Below are 20888 nucleotides of genomic sequence, written 5' to 3'. Positions count from 1 at the left end.
TTGTACTACCTTAACTTTGCTGGCAGAAGCACATTTGATCCTTCAAGGCAGATGAAAAGTGAAATGCTCTCTCCAGGCAAGAATTCCTTGTATCTGGCAGGCTAGCACTTCATCCTTTTTAATTATTCCACAGGTGGTTGCCTTGGAAACTGCCAAGTAGCTCTCGGATTTGAGGGATCCAGCATGAGAAAAGTAACAAGCCTCTGTAGCCACGGCATCCAGATCCACGCTGGCTGCAGCGACAGGAATCAGAACAGTCACAGAAACCTGCAAGAGATGGTTAAAAGAAACAAGGATTAATTACACTGCTCAGTTCTTCAGATATAAAATACAGAGAATGCCGACAGCCCTCGAACAGCGGATGCAAACTACGTTTTAGGGAGACACGGCCAGCACAGCTTCCCAGCATAGCCCTGGATTTCACCTTTGGAGGACAGCACTGGAATTGTAATGCTGAAGGACCTCACGAGTTCAGGCTTTCGAGATCCAGCAAGATGATATTTTCCTCAGCCTTCAATAGAGACCTTCCTGAGCATCTGGTCCAACTGCCTGAAATTCAGTGCTATTGTTTAGCTTTGAATAAAAATAGAGCGACTATAAATAGCTCCCACCGCGAATGCTGAATCACTGTATTCTGTATCATACAGCAAATTGCTCCCAACTTCATTTAGCTTCTAAAACTAGGAAAATTTTCTTTGCTTAAAACACAATTACAAGCCTAGCAAAGCATCTAATTCTGCTTTCAAGTCGCTGGTCTGAAGGCGCAGAAAATTTTCCTTTCCCTCTGTGATTTCTCATTATTTCAAAAGCTGATAACTCGCGCTTAAATGTATAAATAAATCCGCCACAAAACCAAACCAAAGCAAAACCTAATTACATTTTCTGTCTCTGGTCAAGATTACAGCATTTCAATTTTTTTCAAAAACCTTTTTCTTTTGGTTTACCCATTTTCACTTTTTAACCGAGAAATAATTTAGCAATACTCCTTAGAAAAATCATTTTCATTCAAACTTTCAGTCACATAAATGGCCACTCCCACACCCGGAGGCCTCCTTATCTTTGCTGATATGATTAATATGTCCAAGTTAACAATGGTTTCTCAAGACTTCACTCATATGGAAGTACTTGGATTAGTGGTATTAACAAAGTGCCTGGCAGGAAATCAAGTAAGACGTGGGTTTTCCTTCACCCTTCCATAAAGAGACACCCAAAAGACACAAGAATATGACTGTTAATACTAGAGCTGAGCTTTCCTAGAACAAGTTACGGTAATTATGTATTTACTGCACAGAAAAAAACTCAGGTGAAGTAACAGAAATGAAAGGGTTTATGAATGATCTCCCCAGTGCCCACTCTGCCCTCTCTTTTTTGCTTTCATCAATCCCTTGCCCGATTGAAAATTAGGACATGGAACTATTTTCCTCCTCTCCCTTCTCCCCTCCCTCATCAAATCCCACCAAGAACAAAGCCCATTTAAAGTATTCCTACACAGGTTGCCTTCTTCCTAATGAGTTCCATAGGTCTTCCTTCCTTGCTTCCCCCTGCACATCTCCTTCAGTCACATAATTTTCCCCTTTATGAACAAGGTTTCTGACATGAGCTGACAAAACCAGGCATTTTCTTTCCCTTCTACCCCAGCAGCTCCAGGAGTGAGACCTACGAAATCCTCTGTGGGTTCATTTAGGATGAACAAGAGTTTTCTGAATGCCCCTGTCCTGCCAGCCCAGGGTACACCTGCCATCCACACCATCCATCCTCTGGGAGAGGCAACGTGCCTCCCTTTCATCTCATCAGGTTTGGTTTGTTCAGCATCTTTCAGGGATTTTCCCTGCAGAAGTGGCATGCCAAAATACTGTGGAATATCCAGAGCATCTCTCTGTTCCTCCTCTTCACAGTTACAGCTATAACCACCACATGCAGGAGAAAAACACCTTTTCTGCCCCCAGTTCTCTCGAGTCCTCTTTGACAGACTGAGTCTCCAAAGCCTCAAAACGACCCTTTTATCACAGATGGATCTTTCCTTTGAGGAAAGGTAGGTTTTTCATCCCTGCCTCAGGCATCTTAACATTTCAAGCACATCTCACTCTGCACTCATGGTATCATTTCTTTGCTTCTCACAGGACATAGAGAGAAGAACTCTATCTATGATGTCAACTCAGAGTGTTCACCTATCACTGTTCCAGTCAAATCCGGTACTTTACCAATTCCCCAAAGTTAATCCTTTTAACCCACTGAGATGTTTCCAAAACCAGGACATCCAGTTCTCAACAGGCTCTAATGCCTCCCATTTTCATTTGCCTTGTTCTCAGAGCAGCATCATCCTGAGATCAATTCCAAAGTTCTGTTGCAAGTCTTCTTCTAACGTGATTTAGATCCCACACCGTTCTAAAGAACGTCTCAACAAGCTGATTTCTGGAGTCTTCACCTATTGTAAGTGATCACACTGTTGCATCTTTTCCCTATCCTCATCATCTCAGAGCAAGTAAATAATTTCAAAAGCCGTAAAAAGATGTCTTGCTAGTTTTTTATTTTTTAAAAAATTTATTCTGGAAAGCTTTGTAAGATGCATTTAAGTTAAACATGCTCCTCTTAACACATACTCTTCAGATATCTTGCTTCTGTGAGCAGCCCCACCTGTGCACTGGCTTATCTTTGCCATGTTCTTCCTGTTCAAGCTTCTTAATCCCAGTTCTATCTCTGCCAGTCTGGTGATATGACTTGGCTCTTGGAGACTCTATAGATAAAGGTCACTCATCAGAGCCATGAGATGAATAATCCACTGTCTGACTCCGACTCCTTTTAATTTGTGTAACATTTACCCCCTCTCAGGTGCCACAAAGACACCTGGACCACCAAGGAGCTCCACCAGCTGAGTTTCTGGCCAACCCTTTTCTAGACTTAAGGGAATGTTTCTGTGCCACTGCCTCTTCAAAATACAAATCAAATCTTCTGCCTCACTCTTCAGGAGACACAGATCTTTGCTCTTTTCCAGCCCCCAAGCCCAGGGCTGCCTCAAGGCTCGTATTTGTCTCTACCACCATTGCAATGAGACCCTGGGTCGCTGAGTGATGGAGGAGCTGCCTGCTCCCTCCTTCAGAATGAGTATCATGAAACACTAAAAGCACTGTAAACTGCAGAGCTCTGTGTTATTAGCAAAATACATAAAACATGGCACTCGTGAATAGTTTAACTAAAAGCAAGATGAATAAAATACTTTTAAGTAACTCCCCTGGTCCACTGCGGTTTCACTTAGGTTTTTTTCAGGATTGTTCTCAATCCATTAACAACCCAGTTTTGCAAATCCCTCTGCATCCCTGAAATAAGTCTTTGTTTCCACGTTCGAGTGTGCACCAACCCTGCTGGTTTTCTCCTCCTCCATCTCCCTTCCTAGCTGAAGCCTCCTTTCTGACCACTCTCTATCCAGTCCTCCAAAAAGCTGCTTCCCAAAAACACACTCAGATGCTCTCAGGGAATGCAACATCTCCCTCCCACCAGAGACTGGCAGCTGATGGTAAATACAGCAACCAGGACAGCACGACAGGGAACCAACCTTCCCCACACCGTACTCAGCAAAGACACAAGGAATTCACACACCACGCACGGTGCATCCCACACTGGGGTTTTCAAAAAAGGACCAAAAGGTCAGCTTGCCAAAACCTCAATTAACAAGACCAGAGTTCTTAATTCCCTTTTTTTCCCCCTGCAGAATTTCCTGTTTGGTTTACGCAAGGTACATTCAAGCCTCGACGGTGCTTCACGGTGCAAAGTTCTTTGTCCTGCTCTTGGTTTCACCCACAGCTCAATTAATAATTTGGAAAACTTCATGACCATTCATTTTAAAATTTTGGGTTCTCCAGTTGAGATTTTTTTTTTTTTCTTTTAAAAAGTCTTCAGAACTTGCTATGCATGAAACTGATACACAGCCACAACCACATTCCTTAGCGAACCGGAAAACTGATGTTTTCCTGACAACTGTACTTTTTGGCATCTGCAGGAGGCACACAGACAGCTTTTACCAAGTACAAAACTTACTCTGAATTTAATGTTTTGTGTATTTTTAAAATAAATGTATTGTAGATCACAGACACAACAGCAAAGAGGGACTGCAGTCAAAGTCAGTCCCACTGCTCTCTCGGGAAAATAAAAGTTAAAGACTCCCACTGACTCCAAAAGCAGTGGAATAAGGTTCCAGAAGCAATTAATCATTTGAGATTTTTTTCCCTAAAAGAAATCCTCTTATTTTAGCACTGTTTACTGATCTTCCCTTCTTACATCCTTTATTTTCCAGCTGAAAAGAAGTTAAAGGGTGTTTTAGCAAGAGATGTCAAACCTGGATACTTCTTTTTTACTATTTGAAATATAATAAGGAGAAAACAGCAGCAATCTTTTGAAAACATTAATGGCTGGCAAGAATCCCACCCTTTTCACAAGGAAAGAAAAGACCCTGTAAAGAAAATTATTTGCTGTTTACTATGATGGGGTTTTAAGGTTTACTTGCAAATGTTTGGTAAATAAAAAAAGACATCTTTCTCTTAAATTATTTTGAACTACAAACAACTACATCAGACTGCAAAGCTTTCTTTAAACTGTTCCACCTCCAGTGAGGATCATCACAACTTGGCTGCTTTACAGCTTCACCAGGCTAATACACATCTGCACAATGAATACTGAAACAAAAATGAAAAAGAAAAGACAGTCTTTGCTGTCTTCAATAAAAAAAACCTAAAGTGAGAATTTTAAATGAGAAATATGGGAATTTCCCCTACAAAAATCACAGGTGGCCAGAAAAAAAATGGAGCCAAGCAGTTTTCCCACAGTTTCAACAAAAATATTGTACAAAATAGATGTAAGAAGAACCACCAGGACGTAAGACATCGCCTGGGACAGGACTAGTTCAGAACAGATGTCAACCAGCAACTGCACGAAGTGAAATGAGAAGGTAACCAAGACAGGTAACACAGTTTGGAGGCTCAGTCAGTAGAAATAAAGATATCTGAAGAAGGGAATCACAGAATAATTTAGGTTGGAAAAAGCCCTCCAAAATCATCTGAGTCCAACCACGAACCCAGCACGGCCAAGATGCAGCAGCAGAACATCCTCAGGACAACTGCGGCTGGGCAGCTTCGAGAAGCTGAATCTGGGACAGCCCAAAATGAGATGGTCACTTTAGAGACATTTACGAGTTGAATTACACTGGCAGGGGTCAGATCTCAAGGGAAGGTGTTTCCTTGCTCCCTATCTAAGTGGTGGCAACAGCTCTGATGAACGGGGCTGTGAGGAGCTCCCGAACAAGAACAGAAGGACAAAGAAGATTCCTCTTGCAAAACAAGCCTCTACAGCTGAGTTCATCAATTCCCAAGACTAAAATGAGATCTGTACCAAACAGAACCCGTGCAGGTGAACTCCTGATGAAACCACACAACCAGAATATGCAAAACCAAATCCCAAAAGAGGAGGGAATACTTTTTATGTTAAGCACAAGTAGGTTTTGCACTGTGCTGCCAGAAGAGACATGGAATCAATGTGCTGAACTGTGACTTTATGCTTCATCCACTCTGCACTGTTGCTTAAACAATACTGCAATCTTTTGGCAAGAAAATACAGGCCAATTTCATGTAACAACTTTCACTACAGTGAAGAGTCACTGGGAAACTAAAAAAAAATTATTTTGACAGCACTAAAAAAAAATCAGTCAACACTTTTCAGCAGTATCTGGAAGAAATTTCTTCCCATCTACAGAGAACAACATCAGTATGTGATGCTCTAGAAGACTGGTTTATTCTGAATTTCTAGTTCATAGCTACACAGGGACAAACTCCACAGTGTTTGGGGGTGATAGTGTAGGTTTGGAGTCACTCCCTTGACTAGGCTGTACAATCCTGTGCTGCTGAGCTTGTCTTGTCCTCGGGATCTTGTTCTTCCCCCTCCAGTTCTTTCTTCCTGTATCTCAGAAAACCTCACCCTTCCTCAGCCTACAGAGGAAGCACAGACAACTAGTAAAATGTTGGTATAATTTGCATCTCTCTCAGATTTTTGCAGGTTCAAGATGCTGTCCTCTTATTAAAAAGCATGATAAAGTATTAAAAACATGAGAGCTGGCACAGATATTTCTTACCAAACACTCTCCTAAGAGCAATAATCATCCAGTGGAGAGAAAAAAATTGTTTAGTGTGAAATTCACCCGGTTTAGCATTAAATATCGTTCAACAGCTAGGTCTCTAGGTAAATATCAATCTGTATCTTTAAGACCAAGTATATTTTTTTTAAATGTTTACTAAACACATTCCTCAAATAAATTTTTCACTGAAAATTTTCACTTTCCACCTGTTAACAACTGAGACTAATTTGCCTCATATAAGCCCTCCAGTAAAACAATCCAACGCCCTTTTCCCTTGTGTATTAGCTACCAATTACCACAACAAGATACTAAAAACTTATCAACAAAATAGACATTAATACCTAGATAATAACTGCCTCTGAATAGCCTCTGCTACATCGAATAACCACTTGGGTTGTTTTTTTTTTTATTCCACTGTTCTGATGAACACCTGGTTGTGAAGCTGCGATGTTTAACACCATGAGGACCAACCCACAGCTGCAGACACACACTGCTGGCTGCAGAAAACAAGAGACAACTTTATTCCCAGCAGAAAAAGGCCAAGAACCAACATTATTCCCAGCAGGAAAAGGCCAAGAACCAACAGCCGATGATGAAGCCACCTTCACCCATTTCTCATCCCTGACTATTCACTCCCCCTTCATGCAGCTGTGCCACAAACCAGATCTTGATGCTGGCCCTGGACAAAAGTGATGTTGCTGTTGTTGTTGCTGGTTCTGCAGTGTGGTCACTCACAGCTGTAGGAACACCAGGACAGGACCAGGGGCCAGTGCTCCAGCCACGCCAGCTGGCATCCAGGCAGGAACCGGGAGATGCTGACTGCCTCTTTCAGCAGCTCTGCCAGTTTATGCCAGCTTAAAATTCCCATGAAACTATGGAGAACTAGACATATTCAAGTTAGAAATGCGGCAAAACATAACAAAAAAAAACAAGAAGAAAGCACAGACTGTTTATCCAATAGAACAAATTACTAAGAGGGATGTTGAAATCCTCATTTCTAAGTAACTCCCAAATAAGCCAGCCTGCCTTTCTGAAAAACATTTTCAGCAAATGCCTGTTAATTTCTCAATTCTTCAAACATGAGCTACTGAGCTCAAAACAGGGAGTAACAGTTACACATAATGACCTGCAACACCCAAAATGTCAGACTGAATTATCCAAACAGCTCCTTCTGCCTCGCGTATTTCAAACGTAGATATATTTTAGTTCCCTCCTTGGCTGTGTCAGATCATCAGGCTTTAACAGTTTGAAACACCAAGAGTCAAATCTAATGATATCCCCGCCTGGAACAAGTCCAGGGGTTGAATGTGATTTCTTCATGTAGAAACAAGCAGCTCTAACATTCGATCTGGAATTCATACCTCGTTAGGAGGGAAGCAGCAGAAGTCTCACTTGCTCCTGGTTCCAAGCTGGCAGAGAGGGAGAAGGAAGGAGAAGGAGCCGTGCTGTGCTAGAGCTGGTCACCGACCCCGTCAAAACCCTCAGCTGTGAGTGCAGGGAATGATAATTTTGCCTGCCACGAGCAGACAGACTCCGTGAGTCGGAAATCTGCACGTTCGGAAGCTCAAAGTAGGAGGGTCAAAACTAGAAATCTCGGTTTTCAGCATCTCCCTTCGTGCCTCAGTATGTTATGGGTGAGGGAAGATGCCTTTCTCTCTGCCTCAGTAGCTGTGTAGTATTTCATCCTTTGCAAAAAAAAAAAAAAAAAAAAAAAAAAAAAAAAAAAAAAAAAAAGAAAACCTCTAAATTTACAAGACGTGTAGCACTTGGCAGCATTTCCTAACTGCTGAGTGACTGAGATGAGCTCATTTAGCACAATTTTGAAATAAATGTATTATTTTATATAGCTCAGCCTATACATTTCGCAAGGCAACGAGAGGAGGAAGAGACGACACAGCATGGCCTGAAGAGTGTGGCCTCTTGCCAGTGCCCACACACACTTATCCTTCTTTTCCAGCCTCTGTCACATACACACACCCCCTGGAAAGGAACAATCCACTCAGGGCAAGTAGGAGCCTTTTTCTAGTGCTGCCAACTTCTGCCAAAATCCTATTTTCATTTTAAAATAAAGACTGTGCTCATTTAACTACAATGTCGTTGACTTACATAGCAGCACCTGTCAGAGAAGCAGAAATAAAGCAAGAAGGCACAGGGCAGGGAATCAGGATTTTTTTAAATCCTCTCCTGCTTTCTGTGTGACCAGTGCCTTTCAGGAAAGTGGGATTAGTCCCTACTACTGGCAACCTGCACATTCAAATCCAACATGAAGAGGCAGACTATGGATTTGAGGGGAGAACAGTCACGGATATACAGGATAAAGACGTGCTGGGAGAGACACCACCATCAGTTCTCACAGCTGATGCTGCCTGGCTTTACACACCTTGAAAACCAACTGCAAATGAAGCCACTGCACAAAAACATCTCAGCCATCACAAGGCTTTGAAGTCCTTTTGCACTTCCTACAAATTCACAGCCTCTGTTCAGATTTTGCTCTTTAAAGTGGCTCAGTTGTGGGACTTCACACACAAACCCTTCAGCTGAATGAACTGCATGTAGTTGACACACAGTATGGATAAAAATCCACTGTTATACAAGACTCCTTATTTTTATTATTCAATAATATTAACTAGGTTTCACAAAAAAAAAAAACAAAACCAAAACCAAAAAACAAACAAACAACAACAACAACAAAAAACACAAAACAACAACAAAAACAAACTTTCAGTGTTGTTTCTAAAACCCAGAACAAGAAAAGACATTTCACTCCTTTAGAAAAATAATACATGAAATGATCAGCCTCAAGTAAGTGCACCAAAGAAAAAAAAAAAAAAAGAAGAAAGAAAAAAAAAGAAAAAAAAAAGACATTAAGAGACAGCAGCAATCTAAGGATGACTGAGGAATAATTTTTCTGCTGTTTAATTCCAGCAGTGACTGCCAGACTGTTTAAGAATGAGATTGAGCAACTAGGGGGACAAGTGGCAGCCTACTCATGTACCAGGCAATTCAGCAAGGGCTGATTTGTTAGGCTGAGAAAAAAGGACAAATTAACCCATTTTCCAGCTTGGGCTGATCTGGTTATATCACCAACACAAGCTTAAACCAGCTTGGGAATCAGAGCAGAGACACTGCTGTCGCTGCCGAGTAAGCACATAAAGGAGGCCAGAGGCATAAATCAAATTCAGTAGGGAACTATGTAGGTATTAATCACATAAATATGTACATTTAGGGATAAAACAAGCAAGTTTTTTCTTCTTTTTTAAATAAATGAACATGCATAAAAAGAAAAAAACAAAAAACAAGCAAGCAAACAAGAAAAATCCTTCTCTTTTTTAAAAAGCCAGACCTGAGCTCTTTGCTGTAGAAGGATCCCTGTTTGATCAATGCTGACAACACATGGATGGCACCGGAATTCTGACCTGTATCCATCCCTGCACGACTGTGTTTATGGTCCAAGTAATGCAAAGGTCAAGAATGAATGTACCCACAACACAAAGGACACCCACTCTTGTACATTAGAGGAGAATGTTTACTCCATTAGTCATAAAGTAGTTAATGTGGCCCCCCCATGACTGAAAATACCTTAAATTACCTCAGTCTTCCCTCTGCTATAAAATAATTACAGGCCTGATTCAGTTCCTGAAGAGAAACTCATTTTTAACCACAACTAAGGCATGAGCATTGCAAGATCTACTAATGCAAAAACAATTATATTGTTTTAAATAAAACAATGAAAATATTGTTAGTAATAATAGTAATAGGAGCTGGAAGCTTGCTTGAATTTACTAGCTCAAGCAACAATTAGCATTTAAAAAAAATTTCTAAAGAAATTCTATGCAAAACCACCTGATTTGAAACAGATCATGCCCTTGTGTAAGCAACACAGTAAGTTGTACTCAACTATTACGTATTAAACTAGCCCAGTTTTCCTTTATGTAAGTTGCCAAGAGAATGCCCTTTCCTTTCACCCTCTCTGATTTCCAGAAAAACTCTCTCTGTTAGAATTAGGAGAGTCTGAAGCAGGACCAGTAATTTACCATCAGCAAAGGACATTTTTTATCCCTAAAAATTTTGAGATAGAAATATTTTTAAATACAAGTACAAAATTTTTTTTTAAAAATTTAAAAAATCACAGTAGTCATGACAACCCCATTCCCTTTCCTTCTGCTCACCCATGTCACCAATATGATACCTAAAATAATCCACGGCAATTAAACTATCTGCAAGAGACATCTACATGTGCAGAAAATAATTCTAGAAGAACCAACACCAGTAAGTTGTCGTCGTGGTTTTAATGCCAGCCAGGAACTAAGTTCCACACAGCCCCTTCTTCCCAGCACTGTGGGGATGAGGAAGAGAACTAGGAAAAGTTAAAACCCTTGGGCTGAGATAGGAACAGATTAATAATTTAAATAAAGTTAAATTAATTTAAATAAAATCTTCATAGTAATGAGAAGGGAGATAACAAAAAGAGAGGAAAGAAATGATGCACAGGATCACTGCTCACCACCCAGTGACCACTGCCCAGCCCATCCCAATCCCAAATAGTCATTGACCCCTCCTGGACAACATCTCCCAATTTATATACTAGGAATGATGTCCTTATGGTATGGAATATCCCTTCAGCTGTCCCAGTCATGCACCTCCTCGCTGGCAAAGCCCTGGAAATTAAAAGTCCTTGTCTTGGAGTAACCACAACACCTCAAACATCAGGGTGTTATCAACGTTATTCTCACGCTGAATCCAAAACACAGCACTGCACCAGCTACTGGGGAAAATTAATTATCCCAGCCAAAACTAGGACACACCTGTTAGTCTTACCACAAACTCCTGGGAAAAATATGGAGAGGAGTTATACTGGGTGCTACTGAGAGTCTTCTAAAGAAGAGCCAGGCACAATTAATTGACACAGGTTAATGAATGCGGTATCTGTCTATGGTAAGGTCACCTGCCCAGGGGATGAAGGGGAGAAAGTGGGTGTAGAGTTTTTCTGGATTTTAGCAAAGCCTTTTGTACTCCCAGCACCCTTCTGGACCAGGTGTCCAGCTGTGGGATGAGCGGGTTCACAGGGATGAACTGGCTGAAGGGCAGAGCTCAAAGGGGCTCCAGCTGGTTGGTGACTGTCACCAGCGGTGCTCCTCAGGGATCAATCCCAGGGGCCACTCCTATTCAATGTAGTTGTCCATGACCTGGGATTTTTTAACCTTCTGGCCAGCCCTCAACTGCTCAGGCAGCTGGACTAGATGGGTCACTGTAGGTCCCTTCCAACTGAAATATTCTACTCTATTCTAACTTACATTTGGGTGTAAAGCAAGAACCACGTGGGAAAGATCCTACCTGATCATTTCAGCAGGGCACTCAGTGCACATCCACAGCCTTTCAGTGAAAAAATATCATTTCACCAATATGATTCCATTGTTAACTTTTCCCCCATGATTTCAACAGCAGGTCACATGTCCAGAGATGGCCAAGTCCTTTGGGGGGACATCAGAGCACAGCCCTGTAACACAGCACCTCTTTAATCAATCCATACGAGTATTTTAAGCCTACAGTCAACTGCACTGCAGAGTCTGATTAGAAGAACAGAATAAAACTCATCAAGACTATTTTGGGGATTTTAATGACAGTGACCAAGGTAGCACTGTGCTGTCTATTATGTATTTAGAACTGACAGACTAATTTCATTCTAATCCAGTACATTCCCCTCTAACTGCTCGATTCAATTCTTACAACCCAAAAAAGATTCTACATCACCACACAGAGGAAAAAAGAAGGGAAAGCATGATATTCATAATTATCCATTCTGCATGCAAAAGCCTATTTTGGCATATATTGTTTTCATTCTGGAAGACAAAAACCCCTGGATTCTACAGATTTCCACAGAAAAACAGCACCCCTTTACAAACCCAGATTTCTTACAAAGCACAGTAGCTGAATCACGGAATATTGGGATTTACCTCCCTTGTCCACCTGCTGTCCAGGTAGGTAAAGGACATCCAGTTAAACTAGGGGACTCTTTAGTATGGTTCCTTTCACTAAATCCAATCTCTCCAAGAGAAAATGAGGCTTCACATCCTAAACTTCTTAAGGTAGCCTTCCTCTAACAATAACGAGCCCACAGCGACCTGCTTGGGTCAGTCATTCCTTGCTGTTCCTGGAGACTTGGAGGGATTAATTTTGCTGGCAACTGTAGGCTTCTCCTAGGTGGTTTCAACGCCTCATTCCTGTCCAAAAAAGTTAAAACGCTTGGCAAAAGGAAGATATGTACTTCTGGTATAAAAAGTTATACATGTTACCCCAGAATATTAATTAAAGACACGGTGACCCCATGGTCACCAGCCAAGGAAATGACGCCAAGGACAAAGACATTCTGCCCTCTTGGTCTGACCACAACCTCCCTGTGTTGAAAAGATGATATTTCTTCATTCCCTGAGAGAAATGAACCATGACATGTGATTTTATTTCCTGAAACTGCCCAGTCTTTTATACCAAGCCAGGAAACAACAGATAGACAAGAACCTCTGACAGAAGAGAGCAGTTACGAAATGCAGGTAGAGAAGTACAATTTCTCTTATGCACGATATTCAGCAGTTCCCCTCACTTAATCTTTACATCCTTGACAGCTCAGTGACCTGTGACCAGAAAAACTGTTCAGAGAGTGTAATGGGGTGTCAGGGGCTCAAAACCAAACTACCTGTGACCTCTCACAGTACAGTACAGGTGTGGGGAGAGGTCAGCCTAAAGCACTCTGAAGCCATAAGGTCCATCTTTGCAAACAGAGAATTATATTCTCCATCAGTCTACTCTAAACTTTTACCTGCTCTGAAGATTTTCTACTTCTTGGAGATTTTCTCCTCATAATCAGACAACATTGTTACCCACATAACACAATGTGCAAGATTAAAACACCTAACACTACTCTTCTAAATATTTTACTACTCGTGATCACTTGCCAAAGATTTTATACAACACCTGTTTGAAATAAAGAAAAACCAAAACACAAAAACCCCATGACTTTTTTTAAAAAAAAAAAAAAAAAAAAAGTCAACCTCAATGTTTTCTTAAGCAAACAAATAAGAAAATCACGTATTACTGAGTATTTGACACTTGAAGATCCAGAAAAGCTCCTGGGCTGTTTTAACATGTGCTTGGATCTGGTGTCAGCAAGGGGTTTGACTCCTTAAGCACTCTCAAAAGCCTGATCAATGCACTCCCTCCCAAACCTCCCAGCTTGTCATTCCTGTTAGTGATTCAACTGTATTCCACAGAAGAGAAAAACATCCTCCCCTTCCTGTTTCAGATACATTTGTCAGTCACCTTCCTCTTCCAAGAAATTTCCAAACATCTCTTGAAACATGAAGACATAAAATTCCATTGGAACTTATCAGTCCTGTGCTTAAAGTAAACTGTGCAAGCTTCACCCTCCGTGGCCAACAGCTCCGAGATAACTGAGAATAAATGGAGTTGGGAAACTGTCTCTGGATATCAATTTACTCTACTTCTGTTGGAAAACAAAACACTTGAGCAACCTTCATGCACTGAGTAGAACCCAGCCCCCATTTCTACACAGGTATTTATTCAATTTATTTCTACACAAGGTCCTATTCTCTTCACAATATACAGGGTGAACACTCCAGTCTTCCCTTCTTTTATCCCTCTCTTTTCTGCCACCCTCCGTTTCAATTTAAAATTGAAAAATATGTTATCAAGTAGCATCAAATAATGTTATCAAATTCAACAAACTGATACCAGCTAATGCAAATGAACAGGAACAACTGAAGGCCCTGGAAATGGTGTCTGGAGACACCGACTGCCAAATGGCTAGGAACACACTCTGTACTTTTCCACTGTTTGGTTAAAAGCTGCTAAGACGGGTCACATGGATAGATGGAAAAGCCTTATTTAATCCCATGTTGGTTCAATTACCTTTCATCTTCAATAAGCCAACTCCACTGGGCTGCAGCATCTATTGTCCCTAAGACAGTTAAAAAATAAGCATAAGAACACTCTTCTGCCACCCAAGGCCCTCTGTGGGACTCCTGTACCCTGGGTCTCCACTCCTGCACCCTGGGTCTCTACCAAACTCCCACCAGGCAGAACATGGAACTTCTCTGCTCCAGTTCCCAGAACTATTTACATGACTATACAGACACTGCTGGTGAAACTGCTTTCCAAAAAGTTGTAACTTTTTGGTCAAAACAAAAGGTTATGTTCTAACATTGACAACGACACGACGCACAGTTCACTGTCATCCCCAAGCTCATCCAGTACCCCAACAGTGCTGCACTTGTAGTACTTGGAACAGAAAATCCATTTAGCAGCTAAAACATTTTCAGGGAAAAAAAAAAAAACACACACACACAAAACTAAAGGGTGGAAAAAAAAATAAAAGACAAAAAAAATTATCAACTACTGAGTACAGAAGCATGAAGACAGACTTACTTCTGGAAAATGTTGAAATAATCCTTTAATTGTTAGTTATGATTGTAATATAAATTGCAGGATTTCTGCTTTATCCTTAGACTCCTTAAAAAGGATAAATGAAGACAATTCCTAAGAAATTTTGTTAGAATTACACAGAACTGGTTTCTTACTCTAAGGGTTTTAATAGCAGAAACTGGCAATAGGAGAGAAGCTACATCAAATCCTACACCACCCTACAATATCATGATCTGATTCTCTTCGCTTTTACCATATATAAGATGCTAATTTTCGCAGTAACACTGCTGCAGAGACAGTGTTTTCCACCAGTGCTAACACAGTTCTACACCAAATCAAACAAGTACAAAATCTGATTACTCACTGAAACAGCAGCATGGAAATCCCTAGAGCTGTGAAGACAAGCAAAGCCTGCCCTTTTGTTGGGGATTTTCTTTTGGCCTTCTGATTAGGGAAACCTAGAACGTTTCATCCTTGCACAAACCTGCAACTACTTGGAAGAAGCAGTGCAGCTCTGGGCCACCAGCTGAGAAAAGCTGAGGCAAGAACAACCCCTATTTCAGCACACCTGAACTTCCTCAGCCCCTGCCTCATTTCAACAACAATTCCCTTTCTCCAGTTCACATTATCCATCCTGGAAGCTAAAGCAAGGGCGGCTGCTCCATCCATACCTGACTCGCTCTCTGTGGCACCTCCCAGGGCTGCAAAATGCAAGTCTGGCAGATCTGTCGCAAGGGAGCCTAAATGCCCCAAAAATCAGGATTTCACGGCTGAGTACGCTCCTAGTGGTAAATGCACACGGGATCCCAACGTGCCACGCTACAAACACTAATACTCACAGCAGTTTCTGTGCCATCTGCACTGCTCCTTTTGAAGCCACTGCTCCTTTTGAAGCGTCTGCCCATCAGATGGTCGCCTGCTGCAACCTCCTGCCTCCCTCCATCCTCGCCTGCCCCGCTCCTGCTTCCAAGTCCGTCCCAGCTGTCCTTCCATGAGTCTCACTGTTGAGTGTATGAGACATTATTTAATTTCATATTACTCACAGGACAAGAGCTCAGTATTGATCTGTTTTCCTAACTCTCAAAATCTGAATGATTATCCGAACGTGTCGCCTTGAATGACTTCCAGAAGACTCGCTTTTAGTCAAAGGTTAAAAATCTCTTATGTTGTAAAACAAAGACCTAATCAAATTAATTTGTGTCATTCAATTTAACTTAGAGAGCAATTTTTAATTTAAAGGGTTTGAATAATCAAAACCCCACTTCACTACCAGCACAATTCTGCCTTTTGAGAACTCTGCAAATATTCCATGGTACCATAATAACTTTCTGTGTTATTACCCTGACAGTACCAACTATGCCCTAAGTATGAACAACAAATATGCTTCAGTGTTTATTCATGCTCAGAGCAACTTGTCTTATTCTAGTAGTCCAGTGTAACTCCTCAGTACACAGCATTTCACCCAGCTTTTGAGGGGAAAAAAAAAAAGGGGGGCAAAACCCAGAAAAAACAAAACAAAACAAAAACCCACCTACCTTCTGAATATTCCCCTCTTAACATGAAATGCTGCAGTCTTACCCTCATTCTCCCCATTAAAATAAAAAGGATAATCATCTTTTCTCTGGGTAGTAATCTTTCCAAAATTCTAATTAGATCATCCACAAAACCAGTGCAGACCTCTGATGACGTAACAAGAAGCATTATACAGTGTTTATGCTCATATATCAATCTCTGTTTAGAATATTCTGGGATATTTTTAGGCTGAGGGGATTAAAAGGTCTTTTTAAAAATCACAAAAGCCTGACTGAGAAGCTTCAGTCATTAAAACTTATGTAGTAAAAAAAGAACTTGAACTACTTTGCTGAGTCAAGCCCTAGTCCAGACTTCTAGAAAGTTCTGCAAAATACAGAAAAATCTCTGCAGGGTCAGAAAAATAAAATGTTGCCTTGACAAACCTGCAATTCAGCTCAAATGATGAAGAATTAATTGATCCAAGGGGCTGAAGCCTGAGATCTGCAGAGTCTTGTCCACAGAGTCAGCACAGACTGAGAGTCTGGAACCAGACCGGGTCCTCGTGTTTCAACAATTAAGGGGCTCACACAGGACACCCAGCTTTTGTTGTAAAGTAGAGACTGATCCCCACGAAAAAAATAACAACAAAGTCAACTGAAGTGAGGGAATACAAATGGATGGACAGGAATTTCAGTCTGCAGGAAAATTAAAAAGCAGGTTTTGCTGCAAGGACGAAAGAAACTGCAAGTCCCCAAAAAACGTGTGAAAAATTAAACTGTGTTAGGCACAGATACTGAGGGGAAGGTGAACAAGTGTGTTCAAACATGGAAACTTTAACAAAGCAACTATGCAACAATTCCAGACGACAGGTTTTACCAGAGAGAGATTCAGGGGTTTATTGTTCAGTCTCACAAAATGGAACTATAGAAACCAACTCCAATATTGAGGACAGTATCTCCAAGTGAAGCAAGTTTATGAAGCCAGAGATGTAAAACTGCATTAATGCCACAAGTATTATTTTTCATGAGGATGTCATTCAATCTTGCCTGGATATACCACGGCAAAACAATTACTAAGTTTTCAAAAGTCACCTAAAACTGGGTTGTGCTCTTTTTTTGTAGCCTCAGGGATCATTACCTTGGGAAGGGGTCAGTGATACATTTTCACTTCAACACATCACAGCGCCTCTTACCAAAGTCACAATGAATTTTATACACTGGAAGCCTGTAAGATTCTATTCTATACCACAGTAACACATCACACTTATTAATAATCTTCTGTCTTAGTTTCTCTTTCTCTCCATCTGGTGTTATTTCCGTGCATCCTTCGCTAACTTCAAATTTGAACCATTTTTCATTTTCTGGTGTCATTTTATTTGAAGCATATGCTTCAGCTATCATCTTTGTCTGCATGTGTGATATCAATAATGATTCTATACAGGAGGAGTCAGATTCTGAAATCTTTATTAGGTAACAGTTTGCCTCAGCAACATGGGCAGTCTACAAACTATTTAAATCAATTAGACTAATTTCCATATTACTCAACCTGGTACAGACACTGTGTCTCAGAATCTAAAAACACTTAGGGACAAATAAAGGAAAAGCTATTTGCAAACACTGTGAAAGATCACAAACAGATTAAATGATGGTTATGGCAAATGCTGCATCAAATCCCAACCACTGATCTACCTCACACAGCGTCCTGCCCAGGAAGAAACACTCTATAAACATTCCAGGAAAAGGTGTAAAGAATTCCTGCAATACAAAACTGTAAAGTAAATGATAAAAAGAGGGATCACTTCTACCTAAATGTCACCTATTCCTGGCTGGTGAACGCCCTCGAGAATAAGTGTTCTTCCGATTCACCGACAGCCAGCTTTGGGAGATTTCCAAATGTCACCACACTCGGGTTTTTGTTCATTAGACAAACCTATTTTCCAATTTCAAGTAAAATACGGTATCTTAATTAACACATTATTACGTGGCAACCATTCAAGACATAGTTTTCCAGTACCAAAGCAGTTAATACGAAAAGGTAAACAATTAGTCCCTTAATATCACGGTCTATGTGTCCTCCTAGTGATAACTATCTGAAACTGCACTGATACGCCGCTGTGAGCTCCTGTTCTTGGTTTTAACTCTTCATTTCCTCCGTTTTACTTTTAATTTTGGGAAATTCCAGCTGTCAAGCCGTATACTGCTCGCTGTTCCTCACACAAGTTAAAGCTCCACGAGCTCAACACCAGGCGTCCGCTGGGAATATAATCAAGATGTAAAGATAAGCAGTAACTACTGCACACCAAACGTAAAAACAGTAAAGCAATTTCACGTTTCAGAAGAGCACACGAAGGCCATAAACAGCCTAGTGCAAAGTACTTCAAGGTTTAGGTTTTTAGGCAACATAGAAAACTCAGCAGACTCCAAGACAATTTTCAGGTTAGTCCATGTGCCAGTTTCACTCAAAGATGAGGTATTTCAAATGTGAATAAACACACGGGGTTCTTTCAGTGTGATGATTGCTGAAGATTCATCAACTTCAAGTCCATTTCTACAAAGCAGCTGGACTGAAACTCTGCAGGCCAAAGGCTTTAAGGTCACTTTATCCAAGTCCTTTTCTATCACAGGTTATTGCATTTCGTCTTCTTGCTCCTTCAGAACTTTATCTGATGATTTTTATCACTTGTCAGGTGAACATGCACCGACCAGAAAACTGGCAAAGACTGATTCCATGAGATATTCCCAGATTATCTCAGCTGAACGACACCACCATGGTACAGAGCAACGCAAAAATCATCCAGGGCTCTATCAGACTGAGAGAAAAGTCCACCTGAGCCTCAAACCAGTACAACTTTTGGGTTAAATGCTTCCCATCAATACTGTCTGAATGAACACCTGCAATTCTTACCACCCTTCTACATCCTCCCCAAGACCCAGGATAAAGGGAAATACCAGAACTAAGAACACACTGGCGAGGGTGGCGGTTCCAGAGCCACAAGTTTAACACTCAGACAGTAAGAAGAAAAACAAAAGTAGTATCAACAGTAGTGAACACAGGCACCTCAAGGGAGTTTAAAACCCCATGTCCTTCCTACAGACGTCATAAAAGCCAAGAAGTTTAGTTTTAGAAATCTGAAAACTGATTGCTGTACAGGCAGAAAAGGTTTGAGACATGCAAGGGCTATGACAGACAAGCTATTGACAAATGCTAATTACCAATAAAATTACCATGGAAATTTATAGGAATGTTGCCAACTTTAGGCTGACAGGCAGCATGTCTTTCTGGAAATAGAGGGAATATATAGCTGTTATAAAACAGCATGATGGCTGGCTAAAACCACATTACTGTTAAAGTGCTTGTAAATTTAAGAACTATTTGTATTTAAGAATTTCCCACTGTTATTATTTCTGTGAAGTCTGGCAAATTTCAATACATTGTTCATGGTGGTCAAACCAAATAACCTAATTTGAAATGAATGAGGGCATTACTAATCCCAAATATTCACATTTTTCATCGACCTTCAAAGTGACACATGATTTTCAAACACTCATTTTCACAGCACAATCTCTGTAACTTCATTTACTGAAAAACTTAGATCATTTATAAATCAAAGCACTCCTTTAAAGATGTTCTAGTTAGTCATTACTCTTCTATCCTAGGTATTAGCCTTAGCTAGGATTTTAGCCAATTAATAGTTAATTATGATTAGTTTATTAATTATATTTAATACTATTAAGGGGACAAAACCCCACACAATAAAACAAAATATTCTACCCGAAAGTGTCTACCAGGCATTTTAGAATTATACTGTTATTGTTTTTTTAAACTACATACTTCTGAATAATTTCAGTTCATCCAACTTGGTTTAAAAAAATAAATAATAAAAAATAAATGAAAATAAACACACACAAAAAAAGCAAAATAAAACAAACAAACAAAAAAAAGGGAAAAAATAAAACCAACAGACAGAACTCCATTAAAACTACCTCACAATTCTATTTTTTCCTTCAGACATGCTCTTCATATTTCCTGGTTCCAACACATGCTGACCTGCCAGTTTAGTTGATTTGTATTAACTATCAGGATTGTATTTCATTTCTAAGAATGCATTTTGGTCAAAACAATCTCTTCTACATAATAAATATTATACAATCCTGAACTATGGTCTATGTAACGAGCAATAAAGTTTGGCTGCCTCTTTCCTTTATCATACACAAATTTATTCTCCTTGCTTTTTACTGCCAAATCCTTGATGTCTCACAAAATTTGATGGCTAATTCCATCTCCCAAGGTAACAAGCAATGGAACAACAGGAAACTGCCCCGAGTTGCACCAGGGGGAGGTTTAGGTTGGATATTAGGGAATATTTCTTCACCAAAAGGGTTGTCAAGCCCTGGAACAGGCTGCCCTGGGCAGTGGTGGAGTCACCACCCCTGGAGAGATTTAAAAAACGTGCAGATGTGGCACTTGGGAATGTGTTCTTTTGCCAGCGCTGAGGGAACAGTCGGACTCGATCTCAGAGGTCTTTCCCAACTTTCTGATTCTGTGATTCCAAAACCTGCAAGTTTCCAAGCCCCTGACAGTGCGAGAACTTTGCATTTAAAAAAAAATAAAATAATTATTTTTAACAGGTTTTGCAAGTAACTTAATGCTTTTTACACACTTGGAAGTCAACAGGGAAATAAGAACACGAAACAGTTTTGCTGGTGCCGGTTTTACCTCACTATTTTAAATGTATCTGCATCACTTGTCAATGAGTGACTCACACTTTGCCAAAGCCCAGGACTGTCAATACTTTGTACGTGTCAGACTGTGTGTTTTGAGC

The 20888-nt window shown here is 40.5% G+C and overlaps 1 long non-coding RNA gene across 2 annotated transcripts in view; it reads right to left on the bottom strand.

Annotated features, from left to right (window-relative positions):
- LOC126644576 (uncharacterized) overlaps nucleotides 1-20888 on the bottom strand; it is a 114948-nt gene that overhangs the window by 78065 nt on the left and 15995 nt on the right. The window contains exons 1-2 of one of the 2 annotated variants that reach the window (XR_007629954.1): nucleotides 15394-16202; nucleotides 10-267 (exon numbers count right to left, since the gene is read on the bottom strand). This is a non-coding gene — a long non-coding RNA (uncharacterized LOC126644576). Of the gene's footprint in view, nucleotides 1-9; nucleotides 268-15393; nucleotides 16203-20888 lie in introns of those variants that run through there. The other variant, XR_007629955.1, reaches the window with a different exon arrangement.

The sequence above is a fragment of the Myiozetetes cayanensis genome, unplaced genomic scaffold (assembly GCF_022539395.1).
Source record: "Myiozetetes cayanensis isolate MyiCay16 unplaced genomic scaffold, myiCay2020 scf3, whole genome shotgun sequence".
Taxonomy (NCBI): Eukaryota; Metazoa; Chordata; class Aves; order Passeriformes; family Tyrannidae; genus Myiozetetes; species Myiozetetes cayanensis.
This window is presented reverse-complemented; position numbering and strand designations above follow the sequence as displayed.